Below are 21,375 nucleotides of genomic sequence, written 5' to 3'. Positions count from 1 at the left end.
TTCAACTTTGGCAGTTGACTTAAAACTGCTCAGCCTACCCATTAGAATGCATTTTAATCTTTACTATATTTAGTTTTCAACTATTGAGCATGGTGAGCCCTTCACTGTTAGTGTTTCACATAGTTTCTCACAGTAACGAATAATTACCAAGTACCAGATGTCTTTTAATCTTGACTAATGCTCACAGCCGTCCTCCGGAATAGATCTGTGTTTTCTTCCTGTTAATGATGCAGGGACCCAAGGCACCACGTGCCCCACAGATGGGGTAGTTCCCCACCAGGGCAGGGCTTGCTGGCTTCAGGTTTCTTTCACACTTTCTTACGAAGACCTTATTAGATAGGCTGTAACAAATTATCCTTATTCCCTTCTGTGATAGCCAAGGTTCCTTAGAGACACTGAAATTTGACGAGACCCATGGTGAATTGACTGCTGAGCGCTCATTTCTGTCTGCCCCTCAGTGTGGGTCTGACACCTTAGGGTGCTGTATTTCTCAAGAGAGTTGTTCAGTAAGTGCTTTATTCAGTGCCGGTTATCTTCGAGCCATTTGTTAGGGAATGAAAAAGGGTTGTCACTGACTGAGTTCAGGGAGGAAGGTATCTCTGCGAGGGTGCACTGATTCCAAAAAGCCTCAGGTAGAGAGCGCTCAGGAGAGGTGGGAAGCCGTGTCGTATGGAAGACCTTGGGAAGCTGGAGCGTTTGAACAAAATCTGAGCTGACTTGGGAATGTTGTCCAGGAGTTGCAGATTTGAACGGCAAGGGAGTGAGGTGGGTCTACGGCCCCTTCTAATTGGGAAGCTGAGACCCGACTACGCCTTTTGTCCCAGGCTGCTAAAAGGCTATTTTTCAGGTATCCTTCATAATGGCCACAAATATATCAGCAACATGGACACATGTGGGTATGTGGGAGAATATTCTGCAGAGGACTTTTATTCTTGAACACATCCTCATGGATGTCTTAGAATTAAATATAAAGCCCAAATGCCATAACCTGGAATTGTGACTCATTGCCTACAGTGAGAAAATGTCACGCAGGAGCTGCAGGCAGACACACTTGCAGCTAGGACTCTTTGTCCTTTCCCTCCTCCGGTGGCTGGTACAGATGTGTCCCCAGGAGCAAGAGTTCCTGTAGGAAATGTAGTGGCTTTTGAAGTTGAGTTTCCTGTAATACGAAGTGTTTTCTGCATTAGAAGACATCAAACAAAACTGAGTATTATTTTCTTTTTAGGAGTTGTCTCTTAGGCACTTCTAGAGATTTTATACTTAAATTAGAAATCATATAACGACTTTTCAGAGAGTTTGACATATGAACCACTGAAACAATTACAGTTATGTGGACTTTGGCAGACTTTCTGAATTCACACAAATGGATCATTTTACTGTGTAAAATGTTGGCTTTGAAGTTTTCTTTTGAGAGCAGAGATAAAATGTATTAAATAAAAATCTAAAACATATCTCTTGTTGTTTGGGCAAAAGATGAACATAATGTAGGATTGTAAAGATATCCTTGATCTCAACCCCTCCAGTCTCAGATTCCCTTCTTAGAGGCCACCTGTTAATAGTTTTTACTGTACTCTTCCGGAGATAATTTGTATACATGCAAACGTGTATGTCCCTCCCCGCCAGTGTTTCCAAAAACCTAGTACCTCACTCCTGTTCTGTTATCAGTACTGTCTCTTATCCTGGGAGCCATTCATTTCATCATATACAGAGCCTCCTCATTCATTTTTCCATTTTATGTACACACCATTATTTACCTTGTCCTCTGTGATGGGGTTTTTAGGTTGTTTCCAGATTTTGCAATTACAAAGAATGTTTTCACACATATCTGAAGTGTGATTTTTTTCACACACTTTTTAGAAGTGGAATTGCTGAGTCTCAAAGCGTTTATACACTTGTAGCTTTAATAGATTCTGCCAAATTGCTTGCCACAGAAATTGCACCACCAGCAATGAACGTATCAGGGTACTTTGTAGACTGTTGGCCTTGAAGTCTTTCCGTTGGAGTAGGAATTTGAGAAATTAAAAATATGCACAATTAAATACGTGTCCATATTTAAATGGTTTCAATATATAATTATTATGTAGCCATATGAATCTCTTTTGGGAAGGTAGATGTTTAAGTGACCATTTTCAAACATTGAGAGCTATCAGATTGAGAAAAAATGAATAGTAAGGTAATTTGAGGGACTTTTGGGTCCACGTCCTCTCTCGCTTATGCTCCTCTGAATTCTGTAAGATTCGGCCCAGTGTTGCCTTCTAAAATTTTTCTAGGTCTTGGTGACCTAGACAGTGTTTAGAGCCTGTGCTTAATTAAGGCTTTTATTAAAATCTGTTATCATGGTTGTGAGCCATGTTGGGAGAATCAAGCTAGAATAGAAGGAGCAAGGAGGACTTTGTGTCTAGTTCTTGGGACAGACTCTAAATACTATTACAGTTATTATATTGTTCTTGGGGCAGAAAGTAAGTACTGTTTTTTCAAGGTTTTTAAAGCCTTCTCAAACACTTCATCATCACATTTAAAGCATAACATTTAGTATTTTTCTGAAAATAAAAGCAATAAACATCATTGTAGAAAATGTAAGAAATATAGAAAATTTTATAATTTTATAAAGCAAAAAATAGAAAATCACCCAGAATCCTACCACCCATGAATCATCACTACAGCAGCTCTTTTGTCCTTTCCTGTGTTGTGTGTGCATGGATACGTACATGTGTGCGCGTGTGTTTTTTTAATTCAATTGGGAACAATGTGCTGATAACAGTTTTATATTCTCTTTTCACCCTTTCAATGGCTGACAGTTTTGGAGGGGGGGGTAACGTCCTCCCAGAACTGTTCCTGCGCACATGCATACACAACATGAAATGTGAAGAAAGTTTAAAAAAAAAAATGAGAAACAAAATTAGGCTTTTGTCACTCAGAGATGTGTGGTAATAGCTCCCTGTTCTGTGCGTATGGACAGATCCTTGTTTTTTTTAAATGTTTGCATCATGTTCCATACAAAATTTCAATGGCATCAGGTTTTCCCTATTGTAAATAATGCTAAGGCAAGCATCCTTCTGTGGTAATAGCTCCCTGTTCTGTGCATATGGACAGATCCTTGTTTTTTTTAAACGTTTGCATCATGTTCCATACAAAACTTCAATGGCATCAGGTTTTCCCTATTGTAAATAATGCTAAGGCAAGCATCCTTTTACATAAATCCTTATAAGATAGATTCCTAGAAGTAGAATTACTGGGTTAAAGGTCATGCGCACTTAAGGTTTTATAGGTAATGCCACATTTCCCTTATAAAGGTCTTACCTGTGTCTTTTCCAATTAAAAGCACCAGATTTTCATCAGCACTGGGAATGATCAATCTTTAATTTTTTTTCAATTTGAGAGATAAAAAAAAATGGCCTCTTACACATGTTTAATTCACATTTTCCTGGCAGTTAGTGAGTTTGAATGTCTTCGTACGCTCTCTGGCCCTGTGTGTTTCAGTTGTAAATTGTCTGTTTTTCTAGTTTCTTCTTGGTTAATAGGGTATCTTTGATACTGACTTTTTGTTTTACAGGTATATTTTCCAGGTTCCTGTCTTCTAACCTGCTTTATGTTGTCTTTAGCCATATAGGAATTTTAGATTATGTAATAAAATCTGACATGGTTTCTGAGTTCGGGATCTTATTTAGGAAAGACTTCCATACCTTCATATTTATAATGTATTTTCTAATGAAAGTTCTGTAATTTTTCTTTTTTATACTTAGATAGAGCTAGATTGATTGAATTCTATTATTCCTTTTCCCCTGTAGTTTAATCATGAAAATTGGTATATTTTTATAAAGAATTTTTGATTTATCAATGCGATTCCATATAATAATAGACTAAGATAAATATGTACATTTCCATCATTCAGTTTTCAGATAAATTTTTCTTGAGAATCCTAGATCTTTCTCCAGCTCCCATTTAGTTTTTCTTTTCAAATAGTGTTTTCTGGTCACTTTGGGGGTCTTGGGACCTGGGACTAGATGTGTGTGTTGTGTCATAGAGGATATACAGGTGTCAGCAAGTCAGTTCTGCTTTTATCAGTAATGTTTCACTTGAAAATAAAGGTGTTGCTTAAAAAAAGAAACAGCCAGTGATTTGCAGATCTATTTGATGTTTTGGGAGCTGGGCAGGTAATAGGAACCCATTTTTCCCTGGGGGGTTCCAGTGGGGTGGTGTTGGTTGTGCCTATGGTGAGTGTGCGCTCGAGCTGGAGTTCCTTGCCTTGAGGACCTGGGCTGAGCTCCCCAGGCGGGGCTGGGCTGAGCTGAGCCTCACTCTGTGTCCAGCCCTATCCTGTTACAGTTATAAAGTATGTTCCACTGCTTGACCTTCTGCTCTAGAACACTTTGCACACTATTATTCCACATTTCCTCTTGAATACCTTTCTCGTCTGTACACTGGGGTAGTTAAGCAGAAGCAATAAATACTTCAGAGCATAAATATTTTTGTTAAGAACTGAAGTACGTTGCTAAATCTGTGAGCCCAAAAGTGAAATGGAAAATTACTGAGCACATTCTAAGCTCAGGACCAAGAATACCAGGAGACTTTTATTTTTATGTTTAGAAAAGAAACATGAAGTGTTGTTTATCTGTGGGTGTGAAAAAATACTAAAATAGCATTTGATAACTATGTCATAAAGCTTTTTTCCTACCCTATCTTACAGTTGGATAACTTCAGTCTTGTTTAAATAAGTTTTCTCTGGAGTAGATGAATGGCACTCTCTTTCTTACTTGGATTCCTTTGAGTTACTGCTAACTTTTTGACTGTTTAATTCCTATTCCTCACCTTAATGTTATTTAATTGTTTTTCGGGCAATATCAGATAAATTTTAGTTCTTAGTATCACCTTTCAAATCTTTTTATTTCTTGAGTGCCAATTTTTTAACCACCTGTCCTCCAATTTGTAATAGCTATATTAATAGGAAACTCATTAGGGTCTATTTGTGGTCCAAACACTCTTCTTTAAATGCATTGTCTTCTTTAATCCTCCCAGTTACCCTGTGAAGTGTAGTGACTGTTATTTTCATCTTACAGATGAGGAAACTGAGGCTCAGAGAGGTTAAATAGTTTGCCCAAGATTTTACAGTTAGTTAAAACTCAAACTTAGTATTCAAATTTAGGACTTTCTTACTTCAAAACCCAAGCCCTTGACTACTATTAATGCTTTTAGATTTTTTTCGCTTTAGTCAGTAACTGGCTGTGTCTCCGTCCTTTTCCAGGATGAGGCTAAAGAGAGAGAAAACATCTCACCACCAGTGCTAGTCCCAGTTCTCAGATAGTTGCTGCTTGATCCGAAGCAAGTTGTTAAGTAATCCCCAAGACCTGTTTAGTTTCATGAGTCGGACACGAGGAATTCCACGTCTTGCAGGCATCTCTTTCCTTAAGTTCACTGGTGGTGATGGTGACACATGGTCGTTGTTGCTAATTATATTTCACTCCTTCTCTTCCTTGAATCTTGTCAAGGGACCCAGTCACCTGCCCTCACTCCCTCTCTTCCATCCAATAGTGTAGTAGTGACTCTTGGCCTTAGAAATGTCAGGGGAGGACACTCGTCCTTTAGTCACCCAAGTATTTTGTCAGCTTTGATTCTCTCTGCCTTGTTCGTGTTCAGGTAAGGGCTTCCTCTGTATGGCCAGTTTCCTAGCATCTTCTCTTTCTACTCCTTCAGAAAAAAGAGCAGCTCTAACTTCTAGGAGTTAGATAATGGAAAACACAACAGAGTATACTGTGTGTTGGTTAACTCAGCAGGTAAAGAAAATTATATCCAGGACTTGCTCCTATTTTGACCAGAGAGCATTCAGGCATGCTTGCATGGCAAGAATCTCCAGTCTCTGTAACCGTGGGGGCTAAGAAAAGAAAAGGGGAGGGGAGGGGAGGGGAGGGAAGGGCAGGAAGGAAATGGAAAAGCAGTATAGAGCACATGCTTAGCCTGCACGAACTCGTGGGTTCAATCCCCAGTATCGCTATTTAAAAAAAAAAAAAAAAAAAAAAAAAAGAACCTTCGGGGATGCTAGTCCATGCAGTAGGGCTGCCAAGATCACTGGCATATCATGTAAGGTAAGGAAGAGAGGAGAAAAGAGAAGAAAAGGAAAACACTAAAGATGAGAGAGAGGACACAGTTTATTTAGTTGTCTTCACGTGCCACTACTTTAGAAATTGTTCTTATCTTCTTTGATACGTGCCTATAAGAGTATGTTCTGTAAAAGCTCCTCTTGGTATAATCATCCTGCCAGTATTTCGGATTTGAGCAGCTTTTCATCATATATATGTGGTGCTCTTGTACATAAAATGGATCTAACATGTGGGCCAGCACATCAACTTACGTCATCTTCCCTGATCTCACTGTGCCTCTGAGTAGATTAAAATTGTGTATAAAAGATAAATTTTTTGCTGAATGTTCTGGGTTTTTAGACTAAGATCTACAGTGGTAAATAAGCCTTTTGTTGGAGGGAGGAGGCATGTACAAGAACAAGGAAGCAGGGCAGGAAAAAGGTGGAAGTTGGCTCTGGCAGGCTACGCAGATGAGGACCCCGTCTCATCCGGTGGTCTGCTTCCAAAACCAACTTTCCATGTTCCGAAGTTTTCATTGTAAGCCCAGAGGAGGATGCAGTAGTGCTTTCTCAGGGCTGGTGAATAAAAGCTGGAATACTCCAGCCCGAATGACCATCTGCAGCCACTGTAAAGCTCTCATACCGCAGTTTTATCCATGAACTAATATGACATCACAGCATCATGAGATAAATGAGGCTTGATTTTAGAATTTTCCCAGGCCATTCTTGGTCCTATGAAATTATTATAATGAAATCTAGAGAGTTTAAAAACCTATACAGAAAATGTAATTTTAAAAACAAATTGTACCCATGACACTGAATATGAGGTTAGACCATATTAAGCAAATTGTATTTCTTAAAGTAGCGTAAATATAACTATGAATTCTGATATCTTGAATGGTATTGTCATTTATAGATGCAAAATGGGGAACACTTTTATTGTCTGATTTATAGCCAAGGATGTTTTGACCAGTATGGTATGAAATGACTAAGATGTTAAACTTTGATCTAGTGAGCAGCGTGGTACCCTTAACTAATAGTGCTCTGTCAAAGGTAAATGTTACAGTAGCAACTGCCCTCTTCTGAGCTAGGGCATCAGTTCCCAGGGAAATGCTTGTCTGGGGAGAAAAGGTTAAGTTCAAGATTATGTGTGAAATCTTTTTTCCCCTAAAAGCTCTATTGAAAAATCTAAATGGTCTTTAAATGTTTAGCTCTGGAAGGGAACTGGATTGGTTGTGGAAGAGATCCCTCCCACCCACTGGATACATTGTAGGAGGAATAACTTTGTATCTGCTCAAGCTTGAAATTGGAGGGGAGAAAAAGCTGGGTACCAAGGGCGAAGTCCTTTACTGCTAGAGGGTTGGTTTCTGACCTGTACTTTACTACTAATAGCTGACATTTATTGAGCACATACTATGTGCCACTTACTTAGCTCAGCTGCTAAATCTAAATCTTCAATCAGAACAGCCTTTTGAGCTATATGCTACTGTTAGCCTTCATTTTATAAATGAGACTGAGGCTTAGGAAAGTTAAGTTGGTCAGATTAGTAAGAAATCAAGTTAGGACTTGAACTTGGGTATCTCTGACCCCAAAGAATGTCCTGGAATAAGCTCTTCACTTTCGTTCTCTTTCCTTAATCATTTTTTCAAGCAACCAGCACAGTTGATTTGATGCCTGCTATGCATAAGTGCTCTTTGAAGCTCTGGAGCTCCAAAATTGACTACGAAATGGCTCATGACCTTGAGCAGCTCATGACTGAATGGCAGGTTGGGATAAGTATGGTAAGGGAGAGGGCCCATGCCCGGGGCGGGGAAAATCCAGAGAAGAATCATCAAACCTTAGAGAGGGGCAGTCTAGAAAGTTTCCTGGAAACGTGTCACCAAACGAGTTCTGAAAGACGAGTAGAAGTTGACTGGGTGAAGATTGGAAAGTGGAACCTCTCAGAGGCAACAGCACTTAAGGGCTTGGGGATTAGCAATGGCCTGGTAGGTTCCTTGCCGGTAGCTGATGCACTGGGGGAAAGGGCAGCTAAGGGGCCTAGGACACCAGGTAACCGTCTGGGCTTGGCGCTGCCACTTCCTAGCTTTGTCTCCTTGAACAAAGTCTCCATCTCTTCAGTCTTCAATTTTCTCACCTGTAAAATGGGAATAAATAACAGACCTGTCCCAAAGAGGTGATATAGGCATTAAATAATGATGAACTGAGGCTGCTTAGTACAATGCTCAGCACACTTAGTAAATGCTCAGGCCACTGAAGCTGCAATCAGTCACCATCATTATTATCACAGAGCCCTTCCTTCTCAGTATTTAGGAAGGCAAGGGCCAGATCTTAAAGGGCCTTCTTCGTAACACCGTATTTAATCTTTGAGAGCAGCCTTTAAGCCACACCATAGACTAGAGAAAATTCAGATATCTTTGAATGCTGTAGTGGGAGGGGAGAGTAAATTTCGTATTTTGAGAAGTGACAGCAAGTGTATTTGTATGAAGTACATTTCAAAGTAGCAGAGAGATTGAGAGCCTCCTCTGATGTCAGTGCATGATAGGGGGAAATTTGTAACGAGAAGGCGGCAATAATATTACTTAGTGTCAGTTTCGTAAAAGTCTTGAACACAGCTCTCAAAAGCCTTTCCAGAGAATGCTGTTGGCTCTCTTTGCTTCTTAAGAATTCATTATATTCACTAGATCATGAGCTTCCTGAAGACAAGAAGCAGGTTGTACCCATCTTTGTACCTGTCCCCTCACCTTTGTACCCGCAGTGTCTGCACTGTTGCTCAGTGGATCAGAGCTGAACGAGTGAAGGTCAGTGGTATTCCTTAATGTTCTGGTATTTGACATTTAAAGAAGGGCAGATAATGTTAAGAAAAAAAGGTAAGATTTATGCCAGTGTGTTATTTGGTGATTTTTATGTGCTCAGCTCTGATACTACCCTGCTTTAGTGATTTTGATCTCCGGTGTGCCCGAACAGACAGTTGTTTTAGAGATTAAGGTGTTTTATGGTAGGTGGGCTTCTTGAGGACAGCACAGCTGTGTCTGTTTTAAATAGTTTTATCCCCTCTGTCTAGCATGGTGCCTGGCACATCATAGGTCCTTGCTAAATATTTGCAATAATGAATTTCTTTTAAAAATGTGGGTTAGGCCATTGTCTTGAAATAGAATCTTAATAGAGACCACAAATTTGACCCTTATTTACTGCTCTTGGCTCGTAAGTCAGAGGATTGTCTGTGGTCGGTACAAAATTCAACTTTGGGTAGAAATGTTCTTCTGTTGAAAAGGTTGGCTTAAATGCCATTGCTATATACAGAGCCTTCACTTTCTCCTCTGTGTCACCCATTAGCATCCTGTAGTAAAGGTAAAGTCTTTGGGCTGAATGGGTTCAGGGTTGTCAGGTGTGGACTTGGGTCCCAGCTCTGCTTCCTATCCATTTGCTCTTGTTACTAGGACCGGACTACTGGGGTATGTTGTGGCAGAGCGGGAAAGCCATCCTATAATGCTGTCCCCTCGCCTCCAAAGATCTCACCCTCAGCCTCCTCTTCCCAGGCATGGCAGAGACATGTCTCCCCCCAAAGCCGCCTTCTCTTTCAGTCACTGTTGAGCACTTCACCTCCCAGCACAGCGCGTTCCTACCTTTTTCCTGCGTAATTGGCGGAGTGCAGGTTGATTTAGCTATTTTCTCTGTTGCTTTCATAACTGGATTTCGCAGCCCTGGCTCCACCTTCCTTAATTCTAGTCTGGCTATTTTTTGAGACCTCTCAGTAAGTTGTTTCCTGCCTGCTTCTTCCTTCACTTTCCTTTCCTTTCTCTAGTCCTATGTGAACCACCCTCAAATCTGTGACTTTAGGATGTGCCTTAGGAAATAGGCATCATTTACTTGAATTGGTTTTAATACTGACATTGGCTTAAGGGGAGTGGGTGCAGTGCAATTTGTGTTCACTTCTGCACTCACCCATGAGAATATAAAAGCATATAGTTCTTTCTGGTATTATTAATTTTGTTTAATTTCAGCTTTATTGGAGTGTAACTGACATATAAAATTGTAAGATATTTAAAATGAACTTCATGGTGATTGATATACATATATAGTGAAAGGATCCCCCATCTAGTTAATTAACACATCCATCACCTCACATATTTCCCTTATATTTATTATTCTGTTGGTAGAATGGAAAGATACTTTGGAGAGTTTCACCAAAGTGTGCAAATTAACATGAACAGGTGGAAGCTTGCTGTCTCTGGGTTGCAGGGGCTCAGCTTTTCCAGATTTCCTGAGAAGTACCAAAGCTAAGACTTGGGATATGCCAGTTTGTCACGTAAACGTCTCAGAACTTTCCCACCTTTTGATTTATTTTTTCAGCCCGACAGTATCAAGACTGGCCTCTGTTCCTTAGTGAGAGGAGTATCAGGATCCAGGGAGGTTGATTCTGTTTTTGAATCAGAGGAGGAACAGTACTGGTAAATGCCAGGCATGTGTCTAGAGCACATGCCAGTCCACATGGAGTAGAGGCACTGGCTTCTAGCCCTTCACTGCCTCTAATCTCCTTTTCTTGCTTTTCTTCCTGACCCTGGGTCATCTAGCAACTTTGTTCCTACTGTCCTAACTCTAGGAACTCCAAGAGTGCATTTCTCTAAGATGGTAACCAATTGCATACAACAGTGTCAGGAGGTCATGAGCTCTGAGTTCTGTTTCCATTGGTAGAGATGGACTTTGCTGTATCCCTCCAGACTCTACAGAAAGGCCATAATAAAGGCTTACACTAAGATATTACAGAAGAGGGAGACCACATGGCCTAATGGAGACTCTGTGAACTCCATTGCTAGCTCTTGTGTGGTCTTAGGTAAGTTACTTAAACTCTGTCAGTTTCAGTTTATTTATCTATAAAATGGGTATAATGCCTACTCCAGGGTCAGTGATGTGAGTACTAGAAATAATATATGTACAGACTTTAGTGTGGAAGAAATGCTCTATAATCGGTAACTATAATTTCTGGTAAAATTAGGAGTTTTGCTTTGACCATGAACACTTAGTGACCAGAACTCATTGATATTCACTTGTTGACCCACAGTGATGCCAGCATCTGTGGATGTCTGTGCTCAAGGAATCACCACTTACACATAAAAGCTGGTTTTGTCTGCAGCCCCGAGGTAATCCCTCTTCATGGATTAGACTCAGTGCAAAAGCCATCTGTGTTTAGATTAACCTCTGTCATTTGAGTAGTGGAGGCTGGAAATTGCAGGTCTTGGGCAGCTGTATTTTAGATTTCTCTTAGGTCCACTTCTTCCAGCTCAATGTCCACCAGCCCTCCTCTGTTCACCTAGTGTCCTCTGTTGAGGCCTTGTTCCTGGCGGTATTACAGACTTCCTGAAATTGAGCGGGATGCTCCTCTTTTGCGAAGGAATCCCAAAGACTGACTTCAGGGCATTCAAGGGAAGCTTTCCTTCTGATAGAGACATCCCTCTTTTCTTAGTCTGGGAGGCTTTGTGATGCCTTTTGTCCTGTGACAGCCCATTGACTCCTAGGAGAGACAGGAGGCTGACTAGTAAGTGCTCAGAATGAAAAATAATAAAACAGTAAGGATTCAATAATGTTAGCAAGGATGCTGCTGCTGGTCATGGTGGTGCTGGTGGTGGCGGTGGTGATGGTGGTGGTGGTGATGATGGTGGTGGTGGTGGTAGGTAAGGACTTGAGCTCATTTATACTCCATCTTCCTTGCCACCACCTTTCCAGTATGATTAGCAGCATGGATACTCTGGTAGTCTCAGCTCAGTGCTTTCTATTCAATATAAATATGTAAGTAACATTTATAGCTAAGCCAAGTGTAGGGTTGATACTGTGTTTTCTTTTTTTAATAATTAAAATAAAACTTATTTTTATTTATTCATTTTATTTGGTTTATTTATTTTTTTAAATTTTGTTGGGGGGGCAATTAGCTTTATTTATTTATTTATTTATTTTTAATGGCAGTACTGGGGATTGAACCCAGGACCTCGTGCATGCTAGACATGCCCTCTACCACTGAGCTATACCTTCCCCCAGCGTTTTCTTTTTTGAACACATTTTTTTTCCCTTGAGTTGGTAAATACTTCACCTTTTCGTTTGCTTGGTTTTCTTTAAACATCTGACGAAGTCTTCCCACACACCTCCAACTGCTTTATGAAACTCCTCTTATACAACTTTCCACATGATCTAGGCTTGTCAGGTAATTTCACCCCTCTCCCTTCTCTCTTCCCTCCTGGAGACACCCCCCCTTGGAGCCCTCTGACTTCCATTCCATCTGGACTGGGGGAAGTACCACTTCCTTATAAAGGCATTCAAACAATCCCCCCTACTTTCAAATCTTTCCCTGCTCAAAACCTACACACCTCACAAAACCAAGCATCTGGTACCTGGTGCCTCTCACAGTTAGGCTAACAGCAGGCCAATTTAACCTGCTCTCCCGGGTTTTTTCCTTTGGATTTGCATTTTTTTGTTGTTGAGGGGTGGTTGTTTACAGAAATCCCTTAGTTTCCTAAAACATGGGGCTTTTAGCAGGTGTGTCTTATTCCCCTCCTTGAATGTAAGTGATTTTTCTATTGGAAAAAGAGTCCAAACATCTTCATTTTGTCACTTAAACTCAGCAATGTCCTAGCCTCTTGCTCCAAATTTCTAATTATTGACTGGATTGAAGACCGAGCCAGGAATTAAAACTAGATATTCCAGACCCATTTTATACTTTTTTCCCTTTGTCCTATTTCTCTGCATCATCTAATACAGATGAGAGCAGGGTTAGTTTAGTGTGTTTGTTTTGGTTTGTTTGTATCTTCCTCTAGTGAGAGATTTCTTTTCTGTAAGTGAAGATGTGGGAAAATCCCACTGTGTGCTGTGCTTTCTGTTGACGAAGAAGCTCATCTCAGTGAGACAGGTTGTAAAGATAACTTGTCTCTTTTTAATTCTGCAATGAACTAAAAGAAAATCAAGGAGAATTTTGAGTTAATAGGGAACCACAGAGATAATTAAAGGGCAATGAACTAGCACCTAAAAAGAGAAGGTAAGAAAAGTAGGATTATTTAAGTTGGAGAATCTGAGGCAGTGAATGAGAGTGTTAAATATTTGAAGGTACAGAGATGATGGTTCCCAGTTGCCTTTTTTAAGATGAAAGACTGTAAGAGAGAATAGATAAAATTAGAAGGAAAGATTTAAGTCTATTTTACAAAGTCGAAATTTCAACACAGAGAAGATTGTTCCTGGAATGAGTTACTGCAATATGGTCACCTTGGGTAATTTTTCTTTGATGTGGTTAGCCACCGTCATAAAAGTTCTAACTTAGTATATAAGTGGCTAAGTGCCTTTACATTTTTTCCAAATCAGTTCACGCTCCTTTGAGAGTGTCCAGGAACCGCAGTAGAATGGAATCTTCATGCTACACTGTTGCCTGTTTTAGTGGCTACATGAAGGTCTTCATTTACCAGTCGTTCTCAAGTGCGGCAGTGCTCTTGAGAGCTAATGACTATGGCTCCGGTGTTTGATTAATTGGAACAGTTTCAAACTATCACATGCTAGTAAGATCACTAGAATGTTTAAATTCTGATTCCTATCTTGTGCTGTATTTGTTCGCTCCTTGCATTGCTTCTGTCTCAAATATTGTTTATGTGAAATAAGGTTGATCTTGGAGATAACCTTCAGCTGAAACCTCACCATACTTGAAGCTCTTCTTGAGCCACGAGCCTTTGTCATTCCCCTTTCTACCTTTTACAGGTTATCTTGAGCCCTGGAACCGTCTCCAGATGGTCAGTGTACATTTTCATCTACTCCTTGTTTCCCTCTTGCCCTTGCTCTGTCTGGACGAATCTCTTCCCAGCTGCCTAGCGTATCTTCTGCTCTTGGTTTTTACCCTGACCTAGCATTTTCTACGAGTCGGGAGGCAGAGAGGGTGTCTTTACTTGTTCTTTGGGATTTCCCACAATCAGTAGTCTGTGCTGAGTGAATAATAGTTTTTGAGGAAATGATATATAAATATAAGGAAGTACAGTCATTTGATGTTCAGGCCAAGTAATTTCCATAGTTACCACTTGATGGAGGGCAACGTATTCTATTTCTCAAAAGCTGTCCTTAGAACTGCTGCTTCTAAAGTTGTAGTAGGTGGCAGAGCATGGCAGCTTTGGAGAAAAGGGATCCCGTTTACTGCAGACTGGATACTGGGAGGCGTTCTGCTGCCCAGACCTCCAGTCACGTGGGGGCTTTGGGGCTTTGATGTCTCCCTTTCGGGTTGAAATTTTCCTTCACTGAAACTTTTCTGCCTTTTTGGGAGTCATGCTGAAGGGAACCCAGTAAGAGAAAAAGCTTTAACCTTAGTTCCCTTGACTCGAGGTTTGATTCCTTTCTGTTTTGTACTATGCAGCTTTTTACTAAAGTATTTAAGAAAATGCAGTATTTCAGTCATTTTACTGATAAAGAATTGGAAGTCATGGCAATCTGTCATGGTGCCTGCATTTGACAGTCCTTTGGGAATCAATTTAAGAATATGCAATGAGACTTCTAAAAACGTACAGATTTTGACTTGATAACACTTGTTCTTTAGAATCTACCCTCAAGAAAGGATCAGAGATCTAGGCAGATCTTTTTGAACAATGGCGAAAAATCAGAACCAACCTAACATTTCAGCAATGAAGAATGGTTACATAAACATTGATCTATGTATCATAGAATATTATGCAACTGTTTAAACTTGTTTTAAAATTTTTTTCAATAATATGGGAAAACAGTAAGTAGGAATCAGGAAGAATGAAAAATGTCAATGTTGTACAACCCCAACTATGTAAACAAATTTAAAATATATGTAATTAAAGAAATGGGATAAAATATACAAAAATGTTAAATTTATCTCTGGGTGATGACATTATAAGTGATTTTTCTTTTTCTTTTTAGTTTCCTGTAATTTCCAATTTTCTTACAGTGAATTTATAATCAAAATATTAAAGATTATTAACATTTTTAAAGTAGAAAAAGAATGACATTTCTAACCCTAATAATTCAAAAGAATGAAAACTCACACAAGTTCCAGGATTTAAGCGGTTTTAATCACTTCTAATTTTGAAAAGGAATGCTTGATCCCATGATTTTTGTTTTTCTTTTGCTTTTAGTCAAGGTATGGTTCTATATGATGCTGAAAGTCATGTAGTTAGTGAGAGAGCATTCTGAATACTGATAATTATGAAGGGGGCATATGTGGTATATACGCACCTTAGAGTATCATCTAATAGTGAAAGGCTGGGCTTTGGAGGGAGCCTCTGCCACCTGCCAGCTTTGGGACTGGCCAGGTATATCGTCTCAGTTTTCTTATCTGTAAATTGGAATTGTGATGATTAAATGATATGATACCTGCAGAAGTCTTCAGCACAATTTTGGCAAATAGTAATCACTCAGATGATATTACAGATGAAATGATGAGTGATAGCTGATACAATACTACTTCTGAAGGAAGACTTCTTCCAAATTTCCCTGTATATAGTATGTATTTCCTTATATGTAGTATAATAGTATTTAGGAAAGGCAGAGGCTAAATGATTTAAAATAATTTTTTTTGTCTAATACAATATTAATAACTCCAAAGACAGTAAAGACAAAGTAGATATCCTCCTGCCCCTGTCTTCCCTCTGAGGATAGAAATATTCTGCACCTTTCTTCAAACTGATATAAGCATAAACAAACGCACACAAGATGACTGGCTTGGCTTTGTTTTTCCCTTACGTATTATTCTGCAACTTTTCCAACAAGCCAATAGTTAGAGAATTTTTAACAGGTTCATAGGTTCAGATTTTACTAATTTTAAATAACTGCATAATACCCTAAATAAGGTGGCTATGCCAGAATTTATTTGGACATAACTCTACTGTGGGTTGTTCTTAGTCTCCCCACCCCTTCTCTACTTCAGATGTTTGCTATAGCAGCTTTATACATAATCCTTAAGATTTGTTGCTTTTAGTTCCAATTAGTTTCCCCAAAGTGGCATGCTGAATCAGAGTATGTGTTACTTATACAGCAGAAGAATTTGGGCTTCCAAAAGTTGGTTCCTGCCCTCTTACAATCTAGTGGAAGAACAGATATGCATTTTCTCCCCGCAGGGATTTCTTGTCCCCCACCCCCCACCTATATACAAAGATTTCAGTAAACAGTATTTATTTCCAGGGAAATTTGAAATCCTTCACATTTTGAAACGGAAGTATAAATCAGGAGAGCAGAGGGAGCCTCTGGAATGAGCTTTACTCTGTGTAGTCTTTGCTGCATTGATTAGACATGAATTTGTTAGAAATCGTGCATGTGTAAGTTGTTCCGTTTTTGAGAGCTAGGAGTCCCACTTGAGAACTGAAGCACTTGACATCTGCCCTCCTGGCCCTCACTGGGCTCACCCCCCCAGGGTGTAGACACCCCACCACGCAGGGGAAGAGCCACCCCCGTGTGCAGCAACTTGTCTCCCCAGCTCAGACTTGCTCCGCACTGATGCAGGCAACTGCCAAAATCTTCAGGGTTGAGGTCACCGACTGGTAACAGGAATCGCAGTATGATAACAGATTGTTTTTACAGCAGTGAAGTTACTGTGTTAGAGGTACATAGATGCCTTTAAAGAAAAGGCAGTGACATTACTAAGAGTGATGTCACTGAGAACTACCTAGTACAACATGAGTTTTGCCAAGTACCCACTTAGGGTGTGCATGTGTGCGTGCGTGTGTGTGTCTACCAGGCAGGGGACAAAGAGAAGAAAAGATGGTTATGGTGGGTTTGCCGTGCGCGCGTTTACGCGGCATATGTAGTTCTTTCCACATGAAGGGAGGTGTGTGTCGCATGACCTTCTGTTTAGAAGCTTTGTTTTCTCTCGTTAGTAATCAACATCTGATTACATCAGTCAGGATTATGCAGCGCTTTAACAGCTGACACTAGTTCAAGTTCATACCTGTTTTCATTCTTTCTACCTCCTGATTCAGCATCTTGGCTCTGGAGAGGTGGTTGCATTCTAACACTAGAACCCGCTTGACTGTATCCCTGCCCACAGGAGTGGTCACACATCTGAAACCCACTGGGCACCCTGTCACGGTTCCCCACCAGCCGACCTGTAGTTGCTTGTTCTGCATTCACAGTTTGCCTCCTTATGATGAAATGCCTTAACCTTAAGCATTCTGTAACTATCAGCTTGTTGGAAAGCGGCTTTTACTCTCATGGGACATAGCAGGTAGTCTGTGTTTCGCTGGGCTTTCTGCAATATTCAGTGAAATAGCAACAGTACTGAGGGCAGCGAGAGCAAACACAGACGCAGTCCCGGCCACGTGCCAGGAGCTGGGCCAGCGCTTTCTACGGAACCGACGCCTGTAATTCCTCCCAACAACTCTTTTCACCCCCATGTTATAATTGCAGAAAGTGAGGCAGCTCGGAGCCACGGTGATACAGCTTATAAGTGGTTCATGAGTGGAAATGACCCCACACTGGGGCGAGGCTCACTGGTGGGGCTGGAGAAGCCAGGCAACCAGCTGGGCACTGGAGGCACAGACCCGGGGGAGAGAGTTGGTGGGGATGCTTGGCTGCTCTGCTTCTGTTTGGAGAGGAAGCGACACAGATGAGTCCTCCCACCCGAAAGCCCTGGACTTGTGAGGGAAGTCGAGGGAACTCAGGAAGGAAGGAAGCGGGGGAAAGGGAGGTGTGGAAACTTGGCTGAGGGGGAATCACTTGCAACAGCCTCTCACGAAGAGCCCCTCTCCTTCAGCTTTGTCCCTTCAGGGCGCACATCCCAGAGGAGGGTGAAGCAAGTTGAAGGTGTGTTTACCTTCAGCCAGTTTCTTTTGTTTCGACAAGTGAGTCATATGACCAGGGTGGAAAACCTCTTGGGTTGCTCTTGCGATTGTTTCTGAAATTGGTTTTTGAAGAGGTTGTATGTGTCGTGCTAGGATTACCCCACCGCGCAGCAGAGACCGTGGGCCAGGACCCTAGGAGGTAAGAGGCACTGGGGCTGGGAGGTGCAGTGGCCCCGGACAGGACCCCGCTCCAACTGCTGTGCCCCTGGGATGGGGGCTGAAAATGGGTCAGCAGCCTCAGGGTCCACCTCCACCATATCTGAGTCAAGTCCATGGTGGGTGAGCAGGGACAGACTGCAGGTGGCATCTCTCCATCTTCCTTATGGAATGTGGTAGCTTGCTTTTGTCATTGTTATTTTTATATCACCAGGTCAGAGTTTCCAACCCGCTTTCTGGGTGTTATTAAAAGGGTTCACTGAGTAAGAATATGGTGGTTCAGATAGTGTCATTAGTAACTATGTGATCTTGGGTGGCAAGTTCTTAATCTCTGCAGCCTCAGTGCCCTAGTCTGTGAAATGGGGCACTAGGAGCAGCCCTCCCAGAGGGCTGCTGGAGATACTGCTCAGCATCGTCGCCTTTAAACGTGGAAGTGACCATTGCTGCCTTCTTGGTGTTCTGGCACTTGCAGGAATCTCCCGTTCCGGTTCCTGGCTGTGATTATCTGACATTCCAGGACACACATCACCATGGGTGTAGACACTGACAGCACAAAGAACTGGAATTGAGAGTTGCAGAGTCTACGGTCTCTTAAAGAAGGGCGGAGTCTCTTAGTACAAAGCATTCCTGGTGTGAATAGACAGTGTGAGCTCATTTGAGAAGTAAGCCAGAGTCAGGCACTTTGATAAAGCTGATTGTGCAGGTGGGACGGCGGAGAGTCCCTTATCTTACGCCTGGTTGAGTGCTCTCTGCATTTTATCCAACTTGTCCCTTTACGTGTAAAAAGAACTTTTCCTGCCATCTTTTAAAAATGAAATGAAAAATTCTTACTGCTGATTTGATCTAGTTAAATGCAACTTTCATTTTGGAAGGGCAAGAGGGGTTTGGATGAAGAGAAAAATACCCCTTTTTTCTGTAAAACACATTCTGTAAAGTGGGCACTGTTACCTGTTTTACCAGGTTACTTTACACAGTACCATTTAAGAAACACTTCTTCATTAAAAAAAAAAAAACCTTTTTAATATGGAACATTTCAAGCAGACATAAACCTGCAGAGCGATGTGGGCCTTGACATACCCGTCTCCCACCAGCAGCAGCTGTCAGCTCACGGCTGCCCTCCACCTCCACGCAGCTCCCCCACGCCGCTGCTTTTAAGCAAATCTCAGGCGACATATTAATTTTATTTATAAATATTCAAGGTGTGCTTTGAATGCCTTAAAAGTTTCAAGAAGGTGAAAAATGGAAATGTTCACATTTTAAGGTCCTTCTTGTGGGCAGATCATGTCTCTCTAGAAACCTCAGGGCAGTGATCCTCGAAGCAGGGGGTGGGGAAATGATTTTTTTAAACATTTACTTGGGGAAGGGGTTTCAACTATTTGTTTTCCCAGACTTGCCTTCTGCAGGGCCCCTCCCCTGTAAAAAATAGCAGCCTTTGATGTGTCATAGAACTGGTTTGCTTCCGAGTGTTAAAGGAGGAGTGAAAGATAGGGAACCACTTGCTGAGGGAAAAAAGTGATTCCAGGGGATGGAAGCTTTCCTTCTCAAGAACCATTGTTGTTGTTGTTCTTGTTTTTAACCACCGTGAATGGGACTGCTTAAGAATATATGTATTTTTCTGCTTCTTAACCCAAGAACACTGGGTGTTATTTCGTTGTTCCCATTTACTCCTGGGTGTTCTTGACACAGCCTTCCGTGCTATGGAGGGCTTATTTTCATGGCTGACCTGTCACCTCCCTCACTGCCATTTTATGCCCAGTCAAGGCGCTTTTCCTTATCTCTCTTACATCTGCGAAGGGCTAAAAGCAAACTATATAAAGGTATACATATAAAGTCACAGTAAATGAACTGTGAGGGTACTTTTTATTTCCCGAGCAAAAGTGTATGTTGCTGGACGTAGGGCTTTGTCAGCAATGTTTTGCACAGATGTGGTTGCTATGTAGCTACCTGTGATGGGGTCCCAGAGCAAGAAGCTTTCTTCTCACTTTAAATACAGCTTAAGAAAAACTTGAAAGGTCAAGTACATGGTTGATGCACGGAAATGTTGGAAAATGTGTTTTTTTGGACACATCTCACTGCTGAAGTTTTGAAGAGTTAGCAGGAGAGAAACAGGAGGATTTTAAAAGGTGACCATTCTGCTTTTGTTGTTGTAGTTACTTGGTAATGAAAAGTTAGAGCTTTGGGTTTTAAACCTTGCACAGAATTTTTACTTGGCTAAAAATGATTTGCTAAATGGATGTACATCAAATTTAAAGTAGAAGCTGATGGTATGATTTTTTCACTGAACAGAGTGGACCTCCTTTTCTGCTATTCTTTAAGAGGGAACTTTTCAATCCTCCATTCTTTCCCATCCCCTCTCACCCCATCCTTTTTTTAAACTCTCCTTAGGAAAATGGCAGAGTACTTTTCAAAACCAAGCTGTGCCTTCTGCAGGTTTATACACAGGATGGGCGAGTCACATCAGTTTTTCCTTTCTCACACCCAGACCAGGGTTACATAGTTCTGTGAGGTGTGCTTGGGAGTTGTAATAATTTGGAATGCTGGAAAAATTCCAGGGACTGTTGGTAAATAAAGAATGCGGCTGAACAGCAGTTAGCTTCTGCTCATGATTTCAGAACTTACCTTTAGGGGGAAAATAAAAAGGCAAGTGTATGTAATACAGCGTGGGAAATCGAGAGAAAGTATGCCGATCATGTTGAAGATTTGGATTTTTAAAGTTCTGTCTTTTGTTTTTCTAGAAACTGTACAGGTCATTCACGAAAGAAGATTAAGCTGTATTTTGTTGAGATTATGAAAGATCTCTCTACTTTTTACCCATTGTATTTAAAGAAGTCAAACAATTTTTTCTTTATTATGAGAAAGCTGTTTTTGCTTTGTGTTTTCAGCATGAAGGTTTTTCATTAAGATGTTTAGGAAAAAAAAAAGTACAAGGTACTGGAGATTCACAGCTGATGGTTAAGGATGGATATGTGCATATTAGAGATTTGAGGAACCTGATGGCCTCTTCAGGAGTGGCTTTAGAAGTGACTTTGAAGCTTTCTGTATGTTCTATCTCACTGTTGCCTATTCAATAAAAGACCTTTAAAGTGTGGTATTTACAGAGCGAATATCCCAACAAATCGCTTTCGGCAGTCACGGGCACTCTGGAGCACTAGCTTGTCCGCAGTTCCACTGTAGGTTTTGTAAGGAACTTCCACAGGATATGGCATCTCTCTGGTCTTCAAGACCACGTGGTCCCCAGCATGAGGCACCTCAAGGGCTGGAGAAGGGAAACCTGAGTGGTGGGAATGTTCTTGCAGAAATCTGGGTACCATTTTTTTTCCCCAAAAAGCATCA

At 41.1% G+C, this 21,375-nt stretch overlaps 1 protein-coding gene across 4 annotated transcripts in view; it reads left to right on the top strand.

Annotated features, from left to right (window-relative positions):
- PTPN14 (protein tyrosine phosphatase non-receptor type 14) overlaps positions 1-21,375 on the top strand; it is a 161,767-nt gene that overhangs the window by 39,390 nt on the left and 101,002 nt on the right. The window contains exon 1 of one of the 4 annotated variants that reach the window (XM_006185530.3): positions 17,870-18,025. The exons of the other annotated variants lie outside the window; for them this stretch is intronic. The gene's annotated coding sequence lies outside the window, so the exon portion shown is untranslated. Of the gene's footprint in view, positions 1-17,869; positions 18,026-21,375 lie in introns of those variants that run through there. 4 annotated transcript variants of the gene reach the window in all.

Source organism: Camelus ferus, chromosome 23, assembly GCF_009834535.1.
Source record: "Camelus ferus isolate YT-003-E chromosome 23, BCGSAC_Cfer_1.0, whole genome shotgun sequence".
Taxonomy (NCBI): Eukaryota; Metazoa; Chordata; class Mammalia; order Artiodactyla; family Camelidae; genus Camelus; species Camelus ferus.
Note: the sequence above shows the minus strand (reverse complement) of the source record. Positions and strands in the feature narration are given on the sequence as shown.